At 34.9% G+C, this 20,716-nt stretch overlaps 1 long non-coding RNA gene across 1 annotated transcript in view; it reads right to left on the bottom strand.

Moving 5' to 3' along the window:
* The window catches only part of LOC129404257 (uncharacterized), a 733,623-nt gene that overhangs the window by 357,545 nt on the left and 355,362 nt on the right, over positions 1–20,716 (bottom strand). The gene's annotated exons all lie outside the window — the stretch shown is intronic.

Genomic DNA, 20,716 nt, shown 5'->3' with positions numbered 1-20,716 from the left:
AGAGAGTTTAAAGAAGATGGTATAGTAATGTAAATGTGCTAAAAATTTATAGCTGAGGATACTGTAGGTTATACACACATGGAGAGTGAAGCTTTAGTAGAAAAAATATACATTTCTCTAAATCCCTGGTAAGTCACTAAAATTGTACTTACTAAAAATGAAGCATGTTAGCTTGAGAATTGATAAGTATAAAATGTTTATAAAACATAATGTTTCTTTATATCAATCATAATTAGTAAGTGTTGAAATATAATTAAATATTCATCTAATCAACTATTTAATCAAATTATATTAAATATAGTTATTAAAATGTTATTATACTTAGAAAAATTTCTTATTTTTAAATTCCAAAGTGTAATTCCTATTTGATTGATATAATAGATATATAAATAATAAAAATCATTTTTTTGTTACAAATGTGAAGCAAATATTTACTTCTACTGCATCTCCCTTAAAGAACTTTAGCCTTGAGAAATACTTGTGACTTCTTTTTATTCAACTCTGAAATGAAAATTTTGGCTATCACTTGACCTCTAATGTTTGACACAACTGTTGCGTGTTCTCAATTCCTAAAATAATTTATGACTAAAATAGATGTAAAAACATTAAGATTTGTTTAGCAGTGGAAAGGATTTTTGTTGTTGATTATTTAACAAAGTATGCACATGCTGAATTACAGAACTATAGATATGAGATATACATACAAAACTATATAATGATAAGAAATTGATATCTAATTAACATTTTATTTTTAAAAAATATATGATCATTTCTAAAACACATTCTAAAATATGTGTTAATTTTTGCATATTGGTATGGGGGAAATTTATATGGATTGACTGACAAGCAATCCCACTGGGAACATGGGGTTCAATTAAAATATTACTCAGTTGGTGGTGTTTATATTCTTTTAAAGGTTCAATGACACATCATTTAAAAATAATGCCAAAAAAAGAATCATTAGTCTCTAAATAATCTACCATGAATGCAAGTCCACATACACTCTTTGGGTATATATATATATATATATATATATATATATATATATATATATATAATATTTTATTGAATCCCTTTACAAGTTACAAGCTTTCATGTTTGGGTTACAATCTCACAATGATCAAGCACTCATCCTCCAACAGTGCACATTTCCCACCAACGATATCCCGGGTATAACGATCCTTTCCCACCCTCCCCCTGTCTCCATAGCAGACAATATTTCCCATACTCTCTCTACTTTTGGGCATTTGGGCTTTCAACACAGACACTGAGAAGTCATCATGTTTGTTCGATTATCTACTTTCGGCACACATCTCCCATCCCACTTGGTTCCTCCAGCCATCATTTTCTTAGTGATCCCTTCTCTATTCCATCTGCCTTCTCCCCTCTGCTCATGAAGCAGTCTTCCAGCTATGGGGCAATCCTCCTGGCCTTTGTATCTACCGTCCTTGGGTATCAGCCTCATGTGATGTTATTCTATACTCCAAAATGAGTGCAGTCCTTCTATATTTGTCCCTCTCTTTCTGGCTCATTTCAATTAGCATGATACTTTCCATGTCTATCCATTTATAAGCAAATTTCATGACTTCATCTCTCCTAATAGCTGCATAGTATCCCATTGTGTAGATGTACCAAAGTTTCTTTAACCAGTCATCTGTTTCAGGGTTTTTGGGTTGTTTCCAGATTTTGGCTATTGTGAACAATGCTGCAATGAATATATAGGTACAGATGTCATTTCTACTGTGCTTTTTTGCATCCTCGGGACTTATTCCCAGAAGTGGTATTGCTGGGTCCTATGGAAGCTCAATTTCTATTTTTTGAAGTACTGTCTAAGGAAAGCCTCTTCAACAAGTGGTGCTGGGAAAACTGGATAGCTATCTGCAAAAAAAAAAAAAAATGAACTCTGACCTCTTTCTAATGCCAGGCACAAAAGTCAGATCAAAGTGGATTAAAGACCTCAATATCAGACATGAATCTATAAGGTACATAGAAGGAAATGTAGGCAGAACTCTCATGACATTGAAGCTAACAGCATCTTTAAGGAGAAACAGCACTGACCATGCAAGTGGAAGCAAACATAAACAAATGGACTACATCAAACTAAGAAGCCTCTGCACTTCAAAAGAAACAGTGACCAAAATACAGAAAGAGCCCACAGAATGGGAAAGAATATTTGCCCAATACCCATCTGATAAGGGATTAATATCCAGGATATACAAGACACTAGAAGAGCTGTATAAGAAAAAAACCTCCAACCCCATCAAAAAATGGGTAGAAGAAATGAACAGAAGTTTCCTCAAAAAAGAAATACAAATGGCCAAAAGGCACATGAAAAAAATGCTCCATATCGCTACTCATCAGGGAGATGCAAATCAAAACCACAATGAGATATCATCTCACACCACAGAGACTGGCACATATTCAAAAGAACAAAAACAACCAGTGCTGGTGTGGATGTGGGGGAAAAGGGACGCTCTTTCACTGTTGGTGGGAATGTCGACTGGTCCAGCCTTTCTGGAAAATTATATATATATATTTTAGGCCACACCCTGGGCGTTCTCAGGGCTTATTCCTGACTGTGCTCAGGGATCTCTCCTAGTAGGACTTGGGGAATCATATTGGGTCCCAGAGATTGGACCCAGGTTTGTCTTGTGCAAAGAAAGCTCCATAACCACTGAAGAAATTCTTTGGAGCCCACATACATTTTTTAAGACTAAAAAAAAAAAAAAGAATCTCATTAGAGCTAATATAAGCTAAATTGATATTCAAATTAGTTTACAAATGTCACTCTGGCAGAAACACAATTCAAAGCAAATACCAAGCTGATGGAATCTTGGGCCTACATGCACCCCTGTTTCAGGAACTTTCTGTCTTCAGATCATGTCCTTAAATTCACAATTAGTGTCTATTAGGTTTAGAGACAATTAAATTGATTCATTTTAACATTATTTTGTGCTTAGTCTTGGAAAACAAAGAGTGTTATATTGAAATATTTTAAAATAATGTAGATATAAAACATATTTCACCATATTACCATTTATTTTCCCATCTCTCCTTTTGAGATTCCATTTCAATTAGAATGCTCAGGAGCTATATAATAATAATAATTGAAGTATCCTTTTGTGATGGGGCAGTAGGGAAATATTATGACTATAGTTGGGGAAGAAAACATTCAATTTGATAATTAATTTATATTATGTGACTCTATCTTATAGATATTTTTGAGTTTGCGATTCTATTGAGTAGAAGAGCTCTGAACTCAGAGCACTTGTTTTCACTTGAGCATATTTTTGGCATAACAAGGACAGCATATCTAACGGTCACCACTTATGCTGTGGTGTCTCTTTTTTGTACATTTTTTTAAAAAATGTACATCTTAATAACACTACTTCAGGTGTCACTAATTTTTTTTTGTTTAAAAATATTTAATTTACTTGCACTTCAAGCCCTCATTCTACCTTAAACACATAAAATAACTTGTTCATCTAGATGTTTCTTTGCTTATTTCCACTCTGGCGAAGTCTGTGTTCTCTCTTGAACACATACTTCTCCCACTACCTCATATTTCTCTAAATAAGTTTCAATAAAAACTGCACTGTATCACAAGAGAAACATTGTTTTATCCTGTTATTTTTGAACACTGATGCATCATAAGAAAAGAGAATTTTTCTTTTTAAAAAATGTGAGCGATAGCATAGCGGTTGGGCGTTCGCCTTTCACAAGGCCGACCTATGTTTAATTTCTCCACCCCTCTCGGAGAGCCCGGCAAGCTTCCGAGAATATCGAGCACGCACGGCAGAGCCTGGCAAGCTAACTGTCAGGCTGTTTTTGAATATGCCAAAAACAGTAACAATAAGCCTCTCAATGAGAGACGTTACTGGTGCCCGCTCGAGCAAATCGATGAGCAATGGGATGACAGTGACAGTGAAAAATGTGCATATGGTTTTTATATGGACCAGAAGTGCTCATGTATCTGAGATATATATCAAAGAAACATATACTTAGATAATTTATTTACTTCTTTGAAACTTATCTTTGTTCTTGGTCTTAAAAGAGAATAAGTATATATAGAGATTTTTGATCATTATATTATATTGTCTCCCACATAGTTGTTTCATAAATAAAAATATCTACTTTTAATAATAAATAGAGACATGCTTAAAATCATTTTCAGTAAATGAAGGCAATATTCTATTCCACTATTGGAATAGACCAATGTGAAGGACGTCTATTGCCCTCTCTTTCAAGGATACACAGAGATAACAGCGTTTTCCAGCATCTAAATCAAGGTCACCTGTTCCAGATTTCTGAAATGATTTGTAGAAACATTATAAGTTTTCCTTTAATAAATCAACATGATGCTATTTGTAGTTAGAAAATAATGTAAGAAGTATAGGATGGGTTAGAGACACGTTTGAGAAAATAGAAGTGGAAAAAAAATCCCTCAAGGATGTTATGATAGAAAATCAAAATCAGTAGAAAATATAGGCATAGGGAGTTTAATGTCAGCACTGTTTGGGATATTTTTAAATAAGTGGTTAATTTTGATTCTCAGGATGCATCTGTTTACCAATATTTGACAACTATTATGAAGCTGCTTTTAGTTGAACTCTAGTTACCCTTATCAATACTTAGTACAGATTTTCTGGGAATACCTAGACTTCTGAATAATCATTTGCAGTGATGCCATCTGGATGAATAAGTACTGTGAAAAATGATTATTATGAAACAGTAATTAAAAAATAATTTCTACAGAGGATCTCATATTAAACATGTGGAAAGGCCTTAATTCAGACATCGCTTTGATTTGCATATTTAATTTTCCTTGGGAAATGTCATGGCTTCAGCTCATTACCATCTACATGACACAAATACACAACCCTGCACTTTTCTTCCTTCTTTTGATACCCCTCCCCTCTACCCCCAAGGATAAGGCAAGAAAAGAGTAGCTAATTTTCACATTAAAAGAGAATGTAGGTGAATATTATAAGGAATAATAGTCATTTGAGAAATGATCAGCTCTATCAGTATGCATAGAATCTTGGTAAATCAAGACAAGCCATTAAATTTATTGTTAAAAAAAAGAAAGAAAACTCATTTGAGCAACAAATCTTTAGACATATTCATTGCATTAGCCTCTAGGTTACTTCAATGGTCCAATAAAAAGGTTGTAAATGATAAAAGATAATGAATTTTAAAACTGCAAAATTCACTATTGTATCTTATACACCCGCTGAGAAGACTGAAAAATACATATATTGTTCCTGGCACAGGCCTAGAAAGTAAGGTTTTCTCATTGTTGGAAATAGTCAAAGTGATACTTTAAAGAAAGGGTTGGAGGTAAGGCAATGGGATTATTAGCCCAAGTACCATGGCGATCTCTGTTCTTTGCATATACAGAATATTAACACATTAGTTTAATAAAAAATCTAAAGCATAATATAAAAATTAATAATGCAATATGATTTCTTAAAAAGTAAAAAAACTGTATTGCCCTTGAATCCTTTAACATGCCATAGCCAACATTTGGACACAGAAGAACAGAAAGAGAAAATAAGTACCATTTGGACATCAATGGATCAGGAGAAAAAGACCTGGGTTTTGTTGTGTTCCCATTACCCTTTGTGATTTCAGCATTTTCAAAAAGCTGACTTTCTGGTGCAATTTGTTTAAACCTTTTAAAACAATAACACACACCTGGATTATAAACAAGCACACTGAATACATACAATGTGGAGATTTTTCTTATTTAAAAGTTGAATTCTGGCCTAAATCCCAGAGTTAAAGTAATACATTTTCACAACTTACTCTGCCAATTAGTTCTGTATAACAAAATGACTCGATTAAAACATTCAATTTTAAATTATATACTTAAAAAGCAGCAAAGATTTGCACACACTTAGTTCCTTTGCCATAAATCCATTTCTTTCCAAGAAGATTCTGGCAACTTTCCTCAGGTGAGGTATCTTGAGCTACTCCTAAAAGGACAAGTTGATCATCTTGTCACCCCAGACACAAATACTACATAACGTATAAGAAAACTGAGATGTGACCCGAGTGGCCGCAGGTGTGAGGCCTCTCCCTTGCTGGATGACCATGATCCCGGAGGCCAGCTAAACTATTTTTGGTACCAGAAGCTTCTTGTAGAAATTTCTCTAGACTGTGAACTAAGCCACGGCCCCATGCCACCCCAGGAGGGAAAAGGTTTTTCTCTCTTGGCTTTTTCTTTGGGGGGGGAGGGAGGGCGGGGATGGGGAAGGCGTGGCGACCGTCATCTTATAAGCATCACTAAAGAGAGGTGTGTAACAATAAGTAACAATAAGTCTCTCAATGAGAGATGTTACTGGTGCCCGCTCGAACAAATCGATGAGCAACGGGATGACAGTGACAGTGACAGTGATAGTTACTAAAATACTAAAATACAGAAATCTAAAACCGCCTAACCTAATATCTCTTCATTCTCAGCAATGAAAAACAAATTATCAAATGCTTCCTTTTCAGCAGGTCTGATTTGGCGGGGGGGTGGGGAACTCCAACAATAATATTGAGGTTTTTGTGGAAATATTGAATGTAATCAAAGTAAAGAGAAAGGAAAGTGAAAATTATCTAGTCCTTCATGTCATAGTACTGAATATGAATTCAATATTAGGTTTATTTCTACAATCTTTCTTTCAATTTTTTTCTTAATAATAGAATGTAAATGTAAAGAATTATTTTTGCTGTGTATTTACAGAATCAATACAAAGTCTCTTATACAAAATAATATGTCAAGAAATATTTGTTGGATAATGAAAAGTAAAAATTAATCCATATTTATTTTCTATATTTCAAAGTTCTTTGGCGAACCTGCGCATCTTTCTAAAGGCCTACTAGTGATGTGTGCATTTCTTCTGTGAATTATTTTCATGATGGTATAATCATCCTGACTCAATCAAGTACTGTGATCTATACATCTAAAGACAGAGATCAAGGTGACGATTGGCATAGGGGAAATTTAAACTGTCTGCTTGGTGTCAAAATGTACAGTTAATCATTGAGATCTGCCACATATGATAAAAACATCTAGCTGATGGACATAATACCTTTAGGTTTGTGAATGTTGTTAAGTCAAATTTTTTCAATCTTATTCATTTAATACCACAGAATCCTCTACAGATTATAAAAAGCCAAAGGGGGAAAAATGTTATTCTGTATTAGTTAGACGCAGTGTAATGATATCCTACAAGTCACCTCTGATGAGCTATACCAAGAGAAAATTGGATCTGGTTCCCAGGACACAGACGAATCTCTTATTCAACAACTCTTCCTCTACTATCCTCTTGTGTGACCCTGAGTAAGCACGCACTTTGACATTTTGCAATTCTTCCTAACTTCTCCTCCTGTGTTTTTCAAAATAAGACATCTTGATTTTCATAGTGTTAATAGTGATATTTTAAGCAATGTTACAGTACAATACCCATCACCAGAATGTCAACAGCCCTCTACCTCTGTCTTTTGATTCCTTCCCATCTGCATCCCCCATCCTCCTGCTTAACTAATTCAGTCATATGGCTAGAATACCCAATGTTTTCTTTTGTTGCTTACTGTTTATTTTCTCTGTTGTTTTATATTGCATATATGAGTAACATCATCCAGCATTTATCCTTCTTCTGACTTACTTAGTAAAAAAATCTATAATTCTATTCAAATTGCAGACAATTTTTATTTCTTCTTATAGTTGAGTAGTTTTGAATTTGTTTTTGTTTGCTTGTTTCTTTTTCTAGTGATGTGGAACCACCATCTATACTATGACTTGCTCCTGAATCTGTATCCAGGGATCACTCCTACAAAGAACCATATGAGATACAAGGGATTGAATTTGGGTTGGCCATGTGCAAGGCAAGTGCCTTACCTGTTGCATTATCTCTCCAGCCCCTCCTGATATATAGATATGTCAATTTATTTTTTCTGCTCATGCATTGCTGGGTACTTGGCCATGGCTATTTGTCAATTGGAAATAGATCTATAATCAACATAGATGTCCACATATCTTTATGAATTAATGTCATAATGTGCTTGGGATAGATTGCAAGAAGTGAGATCACTATCCAGATGTTATTCCTTAACTAAAAAGGAGTCAACTACCCTTGACATACTAAGACTGTTAAAATATTTACAATCAATTATTGAGACTAGATTTCTTTCAACACATATTTAAAAGGTAGTTTTCCTACTTTAGCAAGTGTATGAACATGTTTCTGTGTCTATGTGCATATGATGAGGCACTGCTGAAAGTAGGAAATTTTTTCTTAATAAATACTCTTTTTCCTCCAAGACAAAGTTCACCTTATTAATTTTCTCTTGCTGTATAAGTGATTACTACTGCTCTATGATAGTTTCCCTGGGTGCAGAAAAATAGACAAAGCATATTTGGGCTCTCAGCTCAGTTTCAAGAGGCTTCTGCAACAGAGTACTCACTGGGTTTGCAACTTCCTCTAAGGCTGGGTTTCTTCCAGTTTCATGTAGATGTTAGAATTCCATTTCTCTGAAGCAATACAATTTATGGAAGATTGGTTGTAGAAAGCCAAAAGAAGAGAAAGAATAATTCTCCTTCTAGTCTCTCACCCCTTGACAACTTTTAAAAATCCTGCCTGATCAAAACTGGCCCATCCATAATGATATTTCTTTTGATAAACTCAAGACCATTAGACTAGGGACTGTAGTTACATCAAAAATATTTTTACCTTTTGTAATTTAATAGGAATTAAAGAAAGTAAAGACCTAGCTTGCTCTCAAAGACAGGAAAAATTGCTACAAGAATACGGCCATTAAATTCTTTTTGGAATTATGCATACCACACATAGTCGACAACATAATCTGAATGAGTTTTATACATAAGAGCTCCATTTTGAAAATTATCCCAAATAGTATGAATGTTTAATTTTAATAATCAGTCTGAACATTTTATGAAAGTTATTAATGTTTAATTTTCACTACTTACTGGAACTGAGTTTACTTTTAATTGGGTCAATAACTCTAATAATGATTTTTTCTGTTATTAATCCTCAGTATATCCTGATCATCATAATTTTAAGATAGTCTGATAACAAAATAAATCATATATTTTGTTATCAACTTTATTTTTATTTTAACTTTATTTTTATTTGTATAGTTTAATAATGTTTACAATGGTGTAATTTTTTTATTTTGAAGTACACAGTTACTGCATCATCCTCACCACAAAAATTTTCAAAAGCACCATAAATATCTCTGTTACTTCTAGACTGTCACAAACAAAATTCTGCCTAAAATTTTACTTATGTGAGCACATGAATTAATCACTGTCATCCCCTTGTTCATCATTTGCTCGAGCAGACACCAGTAACGTCTCCATTGTGAGACTAGTTGTTACTGTTCTTGGCATATCTTGAGGGCGAGATATTCTTGGTAGATTGCCAGGCTCTCCGAGAGAGGCAGAGGAATTTAACCCGGGTCGGCTGCATGCAAAGTAAACTCCCTATCCACTGGGCTATCACTCCAGCCCCACACATAAATTAAAGCAATTAATAAATAAATTTTAAAACAGAAAACAACTAATGGCGATATTGCTTACTAGAATTCCTGATGTGATAGATTCTCTAGCCATGAAACCACAAAAAAGCATGCATAATCCTACATGCTCCTTATGCTTAAAGTGTTAATGCTTAAAGTACCTATGCTTAAAGTATTAATGTCTCAAAATGATGGAAAACTTTATATAATATTAATTCAATTGACAGTATAAAAGCAAATTGAGAAACTTGAAACAGTAGTTGAAAAAGTGAAGATTTATAGAAAACTTAGGAAACAGGGGTCTTTAGAAATTTCAAAATAGATGCTGACAAGAAAAACTTCATTCTAAAGTACAGCCATAAATCAACAACATATTACAGAAAAAAGTTATCAACCTAGTTTTAATGAGAGACATATGCATCCTTATATCTGAAAGTGGGTGATCACAGCTTGAAGTTGGAGGGGCAGGGATGTTGATCAGTGGTGATTCTCACCACAGCACAGCATGCACCAGCTGACATTACTGCTGGCAGACCTAACACTGCTGAGGAAGGAAAATAATAATCCATAAAATCAGTGAACTTCAAGACTCACGTGAGAGACTGTGCTGCTGGTAAAAACAGCTTTCGTAGAAACAAATAGAGAGGAGAGGAGAGGGGAGGGGAAGAGAGGAGAAGGATAGAGCACAGAAGAGGAGAGGAGATGAGAGGGGAGGGGAAAAAAGGAAGGGAGGAAGGAAGGAAGGAAGGAAGGAAGGAAGGAAGGAAGGAAGGAAGGAAGGAAGGAAGGAAGGAAGGAAGGAAGGAAGGAAGGAAGGAAGAAAGGAAGGAAGAAAGGGAGGGAGGAAGGAAGGAAGGAAGGAAGGAAGGAAGGAAGGAAGGAAGGAAGGAAGGAAGGAAGGAAGGAAGGAAGGAAGGGAGGAAGGAAGGGAGGGAGGGAGGGAGGGAGGGGGGAGGGAGGAAGGAAGGAAGGAAGGAAGGAAGGAAGGAAGGAAGGAAGGAAGGAAGGAAGGAAGGAAGGAAGGAAGGAAGGAAGGAAGGAAGGAAGGAAGAAAGGAAGGAAGAAAGGGAGGAAGGAAGGAAGGAAGGAAGGAAGGAAGGAAGGAAGGAAGGAAGGAAGGAAGGAAGGAAGGAAGGAAGAAAGGAAGGAAGGAAGGAAGGAAGGAAGGAAGGAAGGAAGGGAGGGAGGGAGGGAGGGAGGGGGGAGGGAGGAAGGAAGGAAGGAAGGAAGGAAGGAAGGAAGGAAGGAAGGAAGGAAGGAAGGAAGGAAGGAAGGAAGGAAGGAAGGAAGGAAGGAAGGAAGGAAGGAAGGAAGGAATCTGATTCCTAGTGCTTAATAGGATAACACTGGTTTGTCCTTTTCCAAACAAAGAGCTTAGGTTTACTGAGCAGTACTATCATACTGCTCCCAAAGCACTCCTATTTCCTCAGTATTCATCTTTAACTTCTCCTTTGTGATCTGCTTCCCCTATCTGTTAATTGCTTACTTCTCCTAACCAGAACCTGTGACTTGTAAATTCAAATTCTTCAAAGAACTCTTGATTTGTTTTTTTAAGTGAAATATTGCTTTTCTATTTCCTTTCTCTCCTTTGCAGTTTACTTAAGAGTTATGTCCTTTTTGTATAGACACTGCAAGACTTGGTTATAGAAGCCAACTGTTAACTGACTCTGAGTAATATTTCCTAGTGGACATCTGTCATATTCTCTCAACTTAAGCCACAGTTGCCCTTAATTCCTAGCACCCCAAAAGCAGCGTCCTGATGAAGGGTTATGGACAAATTCTGTCATGACCCAAAAGAATTGACTAGACAAGGACCCTGCTAGAGTTAGGAAGGAATAATCTGGCCTGAGCACTGTAGTATGGGATCCATAGTGAGATGTTTCCAGGAAAGGCACCCTTTAAGCTTAATATATCTCTTCCTGTGTCCATAAAAGATGATTAGAAAGATTATTAAGAAGTAAATTTAAGGTGACTTTAAATGTTTATGGACTAAAGAAAGGAGAGGATCTCCTAGCAGGATGACATTTTTGTCTTAGAAGAGCTTCCTGGGGAGGAAGGGCTTTCATATGTTCACTGCTATCAGACCTCTTCACTAAGGCCGGGAGACTGGGTGCGGGCAGACTAAAATGGAGGAAAGTAGGAGATGGGAATGGGTGGTAGTGTGAGAGCGGAATGGGGAGTGAGTGAGACTGGCATAGGCATACTTCCCGAAGAATGGAATAAATGGCAGGGCATAGACAGGAGTAAATGCAACTAATCACCTACCAGTTTGGTAGGCCTATTCCCTCCTTTTTGCGTCTGTTGGCGGAGGGTATAGGCTGGGTTGGTGAAGCTGCTCATGGCCACTGAATGCATGTGGAGAGCATCCACACATACTTTATGCACACACAATGTGTCATCTTAACAGCAATTAGACTGGCTGTGTCCCTGTCATCCACCCCTCTTTGAGGAATGGCTCAAAAGATAAGACTGTTGTCCAGAGGTAGATCACCATAACACAGACTGCACAAAAAGGGATCTAGAGTGCCATGAAATAGGCAAACTCTCAGAGTTCTACAGCTCTGCTCTGATTTCTTTCCTTTACAACACTCATTGTCAATAATGTCATCAAACAGATTAATGAGACAAAAATGAATATATATATTTGGAGAGAGTTCAAATGGTGAATTCATCAATAAGTTGTAAGTAATCAACACTTATGCATAGTAGAACCCACATGCATTAAATAATTATTAATATATCACGGTACATATTATCACAGCAGTATAAAGAATAACTTTAGAACATAATAAAGAATAATGTAGAGGATGTCAGCACACAATTTATATCAATGCACAATTCATTCACACTCATTATTAACAAGGAAGATTTAATTGAATAAAGCATCTGATGGAATGGAGTTAATCACATGTACAAAAATTTGTATCCTCTGCCAAAAATAAAAGACACATTCTTCTTTCATGCACATGGAATATTTTCAAGGACAAATAAAAGTTTGGAACTCAAAATAAAATTTTAAAATTTTAAAAAGCTAAATAACAATCTTTTATAGTCACTATTGTATGAGTTAAAAACTCAACAAAAAAAGAAAAAAAGGTGAAAATCGTAAACATAAAAACATGTATACTGTTGAAATTATTAAATAAATTGATAATCCTACCCAGGCACATCAGCATGAAAAGAGAAAACATTCTAGTAAAAATACCTGAGAGAAATACTGATATGGTGAAATACAGAGGATCACAATAAACAATTCTGTATATGTGCATGTAAAAATTAAAAAAATAAGGAGTAATCAGCAAAATTTTAGAATTATATAAACTTCTAAGATTAAAAACAAGTAGAAAGCTTGAACAGACCAATCAAAAAAACAGAAATGGAAGTAGAAATCAAAATTCTCCCAAAGAACAAAAAGCTCAGGTTTATAAAACAGCATCAGTGAATTTTACCAAACTTTCAAAAATCAACTAATAGTCATCCTGCTCAAACTCTTAAAAAAGTTTAAAGGAACAAATGCTTTCAAACATTCTGCAAGTTCACTGTTATTTTTATCCCCAAATTAGAAAAGGACAGCACATACAAAAGAATACTATAAAAACAGAGGAAAAAATTTTCAACAAATTCATGTGAGCAATACGCCAAGAGAATTATCATCATGACTATGTGATTAACTGAGGGGTGGACATAAGACTCAATACACATAATCAATGCAACTCACCACATCAACAAGAAAGAAAGAGAAACTCCAGATTTTACTAATATAGAAAAAGCATTTGATGAAATAGCATCATTTTATACTCAAAATACAATAAATTTATAATAGAATAAATATAATGAACATAATGAAAATCATATATTACAAATCCACTGTTAATATAATACTCTGTGAAAAATAGAAAGCCTTTTATCCTCTATTATTTGGAGCAAGATAAGGCTTTCCACTTTTCACCATGACATTTCAACATAAGTTTGAATTTTTTTCAGAAAAACTAAACAAGAAAAATATAAAAAATGAATCCAAATTTGAAAACAAAAACGTCATCACTGTTTTCAGACAACATAACAATGAACATGTAAAACCCTAAGGCCATACTCTAAGAACCATAAAAAAATAATGAGTTCAGAAAACTGGCAAAATTTAAATTAAATTCACAGATATTCAGTGTGCTTTTGTATGCACTGTGTCTATTGTGTTTTGCATCTATCACTATAAGCTGGAGGAAAGGCAACTTCAGAACAATTCCACTTAAAACTATTATTTTGTTTGTTTGTTTTGTTTTGCTTTTTGGGTCACACCCAGCGATGCTCAGGGGTTACTCCTGGCTCCGCACTGCTCCGCATTCAGGAATTATTTCTGGTGGTGACCAGGGAAACATATGGGATGCTGGGAATTGAACTGGAGGCTGGCTGCATGACAGATAAACACCCTACCTGCTGTGCTATCAATCCAGTCCTAAAATTACTATTAAAAATGATAATTATTAAAAATCATCTAACTAAGGAGATAGAAGATAAATATACTGAAAACTATAGGACATAACAGAAAGTAATACAAGATACAGATACATAGACAACTCATGGGCACAGATTAAAAGAAAAATCATTACCATATGTATATTAGCTATTTTCTCTTTGCCTTAAATAAACACTTTATCTTAAGTTGGGTATTAGCTTCTTTCACTTTCTTCCTTAATCCATCAAAACAAATTACTGCTTTAATTTAAATAAATCAATAAAAGTTATTATCAAAACATACATATTAACTAGAGCAATCTATAGATCCAAAATAATCCCTTTCAAATTACCAGTGACATTCTTCAAGAACAAAAAATAATAAAATTTGTATGGCACTATAAAAGACCCAAACAGCTAAACAAAATCTGTGAAAAGAAAAAACATAGAAGCATAAAATTCCATGATTTTAATCTATATTACAAAGTAGTGTACTGAAGAAAAACAGAAAAATATACTAAAATTAAATGTTCAAAAATAAATAAAAACATATTTGAACACTTAATCAACATTATAGAGATCAATGCATACAAGGAGAGAGAACTATCTCTACAGCAAATGGGGCCAAGAAAACTGAACAGATACATCAGAAAACAAATGTTGGTCACTAATTAGCACAACACAAAAATTTAATTAAAAGTGAACTAAAAACTTGATTATAAGATTCAGACAATAAAATATATGAATTAAAACAGCTGATACACTAATGAATATAAATATCCGGATGTATTTGTACAATCAATTTTATTGGAAATAAAGTAAGAATAAATTTAATAGGCAAAAATAAGAATATAGGAGCTGGAGTAATAGCACAGAGGGTAGGGCATTTGCCTTGCATACAGCTGATGGCTGACCTGGGTTTGATTCCCAGCATCCCATATGGTCCCTCGAGCACTGCCAGGAGTAATTCCTGAGTGCAGAGCCAGGAGTAACCCCTGAGTATCAGCAGGTGTGACCCAAAAAGAAAAAAAATATATATATATATAAATTACTACATCAAAAATAAACATTTTTTTGTACATAAAAATAAAGTACCATGAAAACAAAATCAAAATGGCAATCAAGCAATTTGAGAGAATATTTGTATATCAAGCACCTGACAAGAAATCAATACCCAAAATATATTAAAAAATCATATTAAAGTTCTATGGTGATGAGAAAAAGAGCACTGTAATGCACTCTAATGCACTTAAAAGGATAACAGAAAAAAATTTCTATACATTCAATCTTATGCTATCAAATTATATAATTTGTTTTCTGAAACTCAGCAGTAATGATATGAATTTGGTATTTAAATGTGTCTGGCATGAAAACTTTATCACTGCCTTGTTTGCTTTAAAATTATTAAAATATAGATATGTAAACAGTCCAGATTTAGTTAGAAAATTAACAATATTGCTATTTGTCTTGAGGAGTTTGTATTAGATATACAAAAATGTGGTTGTAGGAAGAGTCTATCATCAATTCTCAAGAAAACTATCCATGTGATTCATTGAAAATACATATAATCTCAAATACATCATAGGAATTATCTAAAACATTTCTTATTTACTCTGAGTCAAAATATCATTAAAGATATACATACATAATTGTTTTTTGTTGTCCCTGAAAAAACAAAGGCTAAATTTAAATTTGAAAATGTTGGGGCTAGAGTGATAGTACAGTGGGTAGGGCGTTTGCCATGCACGTGGCCAACCTGAGTTCAGTTCCCAGTATCCCATATGGTCCCCTGAGCACTGCCAGGAGTAACTCCTGAGTGCAGAGCCAGGAGTAACCTCTGAGCATTGCCAGGTGTGACTTCCCCCCAAAAAAAAGGTAGGAAAAAAAAAAGAAAATGTTGTCAGAAGAGGATTAATTTAAGCATTGTTAAATTAAACAAAGAACCTATTAGACTAAGGTCATTCTGATATTATGGGGGCTATGTAAATCAACAAAAATTTAAACCCAAAAATGTATCAAAGTTTCAAAATCAAAATATAAGAACAACAAATCCCAAAGCCAAATTGACTTTCAGAAATAGATAAAAAAAATACTCCCTATTTTGCTTCCATTGTTTCTGCATAATTATCTTTCATAATTCTCTTTCAGAAACTTTCTACAAATCTAATATTATTAATCACTTTAAATCTAAAACTACCCAATTGGGATGATTTTTTTTTTGTTAAAATTAACTCTTTATTTATTTATTTTTTTTTGCCTCACGTGCAGTGCTTTGGGCTTACTCCTAGTTCTGTGCTAAGGGACTAACCACTTTTTATGGTGTTCAGAGTATTATGTTCAGTATTAGAGATTGAACCAGGTTTGGCTAAGTGCAAGGCAAATTATCATACGCCTGTACTATCTATCTGACACCGACTCATACATTTTTATATGCCTCTGCTTATCTTTTAACACAGTTGTGCAATAAGAAATCACTTGTATCACTTGTCATACTGTTCATAGATTTGCTCAAGTGGGCACCAGTAGCATCTCCATTTGTCCCTGTCGCATGCTAGTGTAGCCCAATAGCATCTGCTTGCTCCAGGAGCATGAAGAGCCTCAAACCGTTCATTCAGGGTCTTTTTAAAAAAATCTTTAAATTTTTTTGTAGTGAGTCACAGTGAGGTTACAGTTACAGATTCACACCTTTTTGTGCTTGTTTTTCTCTCATGCAATGTTCGAGAGCCCATCCCTCCACCAGTGTCCATTATCCACCACAAATGAACCCAGTATCCCCCCCACCCCCCAATTCCATCCCCCCCACCCCGCCTCTGTGGCAGGGCATTCCAATTTGTTCTCTCTCCTTTGGGGTGTTGTGGTTTGCAGTAGGGGCACTGAGTGGCCATCGTTTTCAATCTCTAGTCTACTTTCATCACGAATCTCCCTCCCCGCGCAGGATCTCCAATCACATTTTACTTGGCATTCCCTTCCCTATCTGGGATGACTTTCCCCCAGCGTGTGAGGCCAGCCAGCTTCCAAGCTATGGAGCCAACCTGCTGGTATTGTATACTACTATTCTTGGGTATTAGTCTCCTACTCTGTTGTTTTATATTCCACAGATGAGTACAATCTTTCTATGCCTGTCCCTCTCTTTCTGGCTCATTTCACTTAGCATGATACTTTCCATGTTGATCCACTTATATGCAAGTTCATGACTTCATCTTTTCTAACAGCTGCGTAGTATTCCATTGTATAGATGTACCAAAGTTTCTTTAACCAGTCATCTGTTCTCAGGCACTCAGGTTTTTTCCAGATTCTGGCTATTGTAAACAGTGCCGCAATGAACATATAAGTGCAGATGTCATTTCGACTATATTGATGAAGAAGTCTGACCATCTCGTTGGTGGGCAGCCACATGTTCTTTTGACTTCCTGTCGGTAACAGCTCTAGTACAGTTGTCATCTCCAAATCACATTACAGGTCCGGCTCATCTGATTGCCTTGGTAAATGAGTCAGCATCCCTCATTCTTGATTGTCGATGGAGCTCGGAACTCTGGATTCCTTCTCTCACTTGAGTGAATTGTGATACTCCAAGCATAGCTCTTTCGATTCATCTTTGGGAAACATGAATAGCGTTCTCATCCAGTTTTTGTAGGGCACAGGTCTCTGAGATGTATGTTAGTGCAGGGAGAATGGTAAAGTTGAAATGATGTGCCCAGAGCCAGTTTCTTTGTCCTCTTAACCACTTCTTTGACGTTCTTGAAGGCGTTCCACACTGCTCTTTCCCTCCTGCGCAGTTCAGGTGCCAGGTCGTTTGTCATGTTGAGTTCTCAAACTAGGTACACATAACTGCTGCATTTGGAGATGTTCGTTCCGTTGACAGAAAATGGAACATCAGGAACTAGTCAGGAACTAATATAATTTCTTAAATGTGTAAATGTGATAGAATCACATAAAGCTTATTATTTATATATTGTTTTATTTATTTATTATACTTGATTCTTTTATTGAATCACCGTGAGATAAACAAAATTGCTCATGATTGGGTTTCAGTCATATAATGTTTCAATGGACTGGAGCAATAGCACAGCGGTTAGAGGGTTTTCCTTGCACGCAGTCTACCCGGGTTCGATTCCTTCATCCCTCTCGGAGAGTCTAGCAAGCTAATATGAGTATCCTTCCCCCACAGGAGAGCCTGGCAAGCTACCCATGGAGTATTTGATATGCCAAAAATAGCAACAACAAGTCTCACAATGGAGACGTTACTGGTGCCCATTCGAATGAACAATGGGATGACAGTGCTACAGTGCTATAGCGCAATGTTCCAATACCCATCCCTTCACCAGTGTGTTATACTTAAATATTATTATTCTGTGTGATGTTTCCCTCAATTTTCAAAGGCATAAAGAGAACTTTCATAGTTTTCTAATCTATCTTTCAGTTAAATATTTAATAGGTGAAGTACCAGTTTAAGTACCATTAAGAAAGATTTTTCTGAAGTAGATAAAAGTTAATTAGAAGATTATAAAAAATGTGACTGAAAAGTACTTTTCCAATATGATCTGAATTAAAATACTCATTGTGTATTTTAAAGTATCATTGTCTGTTATATACTATATACAAATGTGTTTAGACACTACATAATTATATATACACATATGTACACAAAACATATATGTATATACTTATATTACTGTTATCACTGTCAATTCTATATATGTCTACACACATCAGATTTAAAATTGATGATGGGAAGTAACATATGCATAAAAGAAATTGTAATAAACACTGAAGTGCAATATCTAGGGAGATATGATGAAATATAAGAAATGTTTAGAGAAATGATGCTAATGATGTTTGTGGGGTATTGAGAAGGTATAGAAAAGTAGGATTATTATTAAACTTTCAGTCATCTTGAGTAACATTAAAAGGATACATTGTAGACAATTTTAACTTATCCTAAATCTTGTCACATTAAAATCTCAAAACAAGAACTATGGGTTAAATCTTTTACTGTGATAGATAGGATCACCATATTACCTTACTGAATTTGCAATATTTGCATCAAATCTTGAAGCTGCCCAAAGATGGAATGTGTATAGATGGACAATAGTAAACACCAACTATTGGTTGTTACTACCTGTAAATTGCACATCATAAGCCATCTAAAACACTATTAATTTATTCAATAGAAAGCAAGATGTTTGTTTCCCTCCAGTATCTCTTTTATCTTGTTCCCTTTGTATGACAGAATGGTTATTATTTTTTCAGAACTGTTAACAAAGACAATCTTAAGCTGGCTGCTTTATTCTTTTTCAAACTTCAATGATCTAAAGGAGGCATTGATGCAAGCATAAACCCATAAATCAGGTTCCAACTAAAGAAAGAGAATGTCAGACATTTGTGATCAGGATTATAGTACTACAGGAGGAAGCTATAGTTGAATCACGGTGCTGTTTAATTTTGGAATACTTCTGTTTTGCTTTCTTTCATGTGTTTTAAAATAACAAATTCTACTAATAGCTGTTGTAAAACATAAATAGATTTTTTTAAACCAGGAAGCTATATTATTGACTTATACATTGATTTAATCTTTCTTAATATTCTATTTTTACCTTAGGTTTTGAACAAGGAAGTCATAGGGAGATATTATTTAAAATGCATCTATTACATTGTCCATATGGTAAATTTAGAACACAAAGCAAAAGCTAAAAGGAACCTTCCTCAGATCATTAAGTATAGGGCAGAAGGGTGAAGAGCATGGCGGAAAGTACTATTAGGGGCATTTGGTAGTAATTGGTCTCCTAATTAAATGATAAATTAATGAAACATTGAAAATGGTGGAAATATCTTCAAAGGCCTACATTTTTGCATATTGATTTTATATTTCTATAGCAAAATGAAAATGCAATAATAGAGTAACAATTATTAATCTACTATCAACAGCATTTAGTACTCTGAAATATTTTTTGAATAAATGGAGCTGTTCAGAGAATTTGTATTGCTCTGTCATTCATTTGATAGTAAGCATGTAGTGAGATCCCTCCTGGGTAATAAAAAAAAGCCCCTTGAGGGCCTTCTGTGGAAATTTTTCTTGCTGATAAATAGAGAAACTTACAGATGGGACCTTTTCCTCCACTGAGAACTAGTGACTTCATTGTGCTTCCTGAAATTGCAGCCAGCATGCAGCCAGAATTGGCAACTGAGGATACAGCCCCCAGGCCAAGGAAAAATAGAAAGATTTTGTGATAGTCTATATCTATTTGATGGCTTAAATTGGTATAAACATCCTGCTTTCTTGAATGCTACTACCTCCTTTGATAAAAGATTCTTGAAATATATTATTGCCTTTTTCTGACCTTTGGATTATAAATCAGAGGTCCATTTGACACCCCCTTTCTGGTTTCATTATTTAATACAATTGTGCAAAAACTTTAGGAAACCTACATGGTCATTATTTCACCAACTAATTATGAAGCTTAACCCTCTTGGATTTTTATATAGACTTTATTCCATATGCATGGTTGATTAACTCTTTGGCAATTGTCAGAGCATTCAAACCTTTATTCCTCTCTCCTTCCCAGACATAGGAGATGAAACTAAAATTCCTGACTTTATCCAGTTGGTTTCTCTGGCAACCAGTCTTAACTTCAGGTATTTTGAACCAATTTTCTCATTCATATAACAAAAGATACCTTTAATACTCCACACTCAGAAAATTCTAAGGCTTTTGGAACTAAGAGATAGAAAATAT

This window comes from Sorex araneus, chromosome 1 (genome assembly GCF_027595985.1).
Source record: "Sorex araneus isolate mSorAra2 chromosome 1, mSorAra2.pri, whole genome shotgun sequence".
NCBI classification, from domain to species: Eukaryota; Metazoa; Chordata; class Mammalia; order Eulipotyphla; family Soricidae; genus Sorex; species Sorex araneus.
The sequence above is the reverse complement of the archived record's forward strand: the minus strand, read 5'-3'. Positions and strand labels throughout refer to the sequence as shown.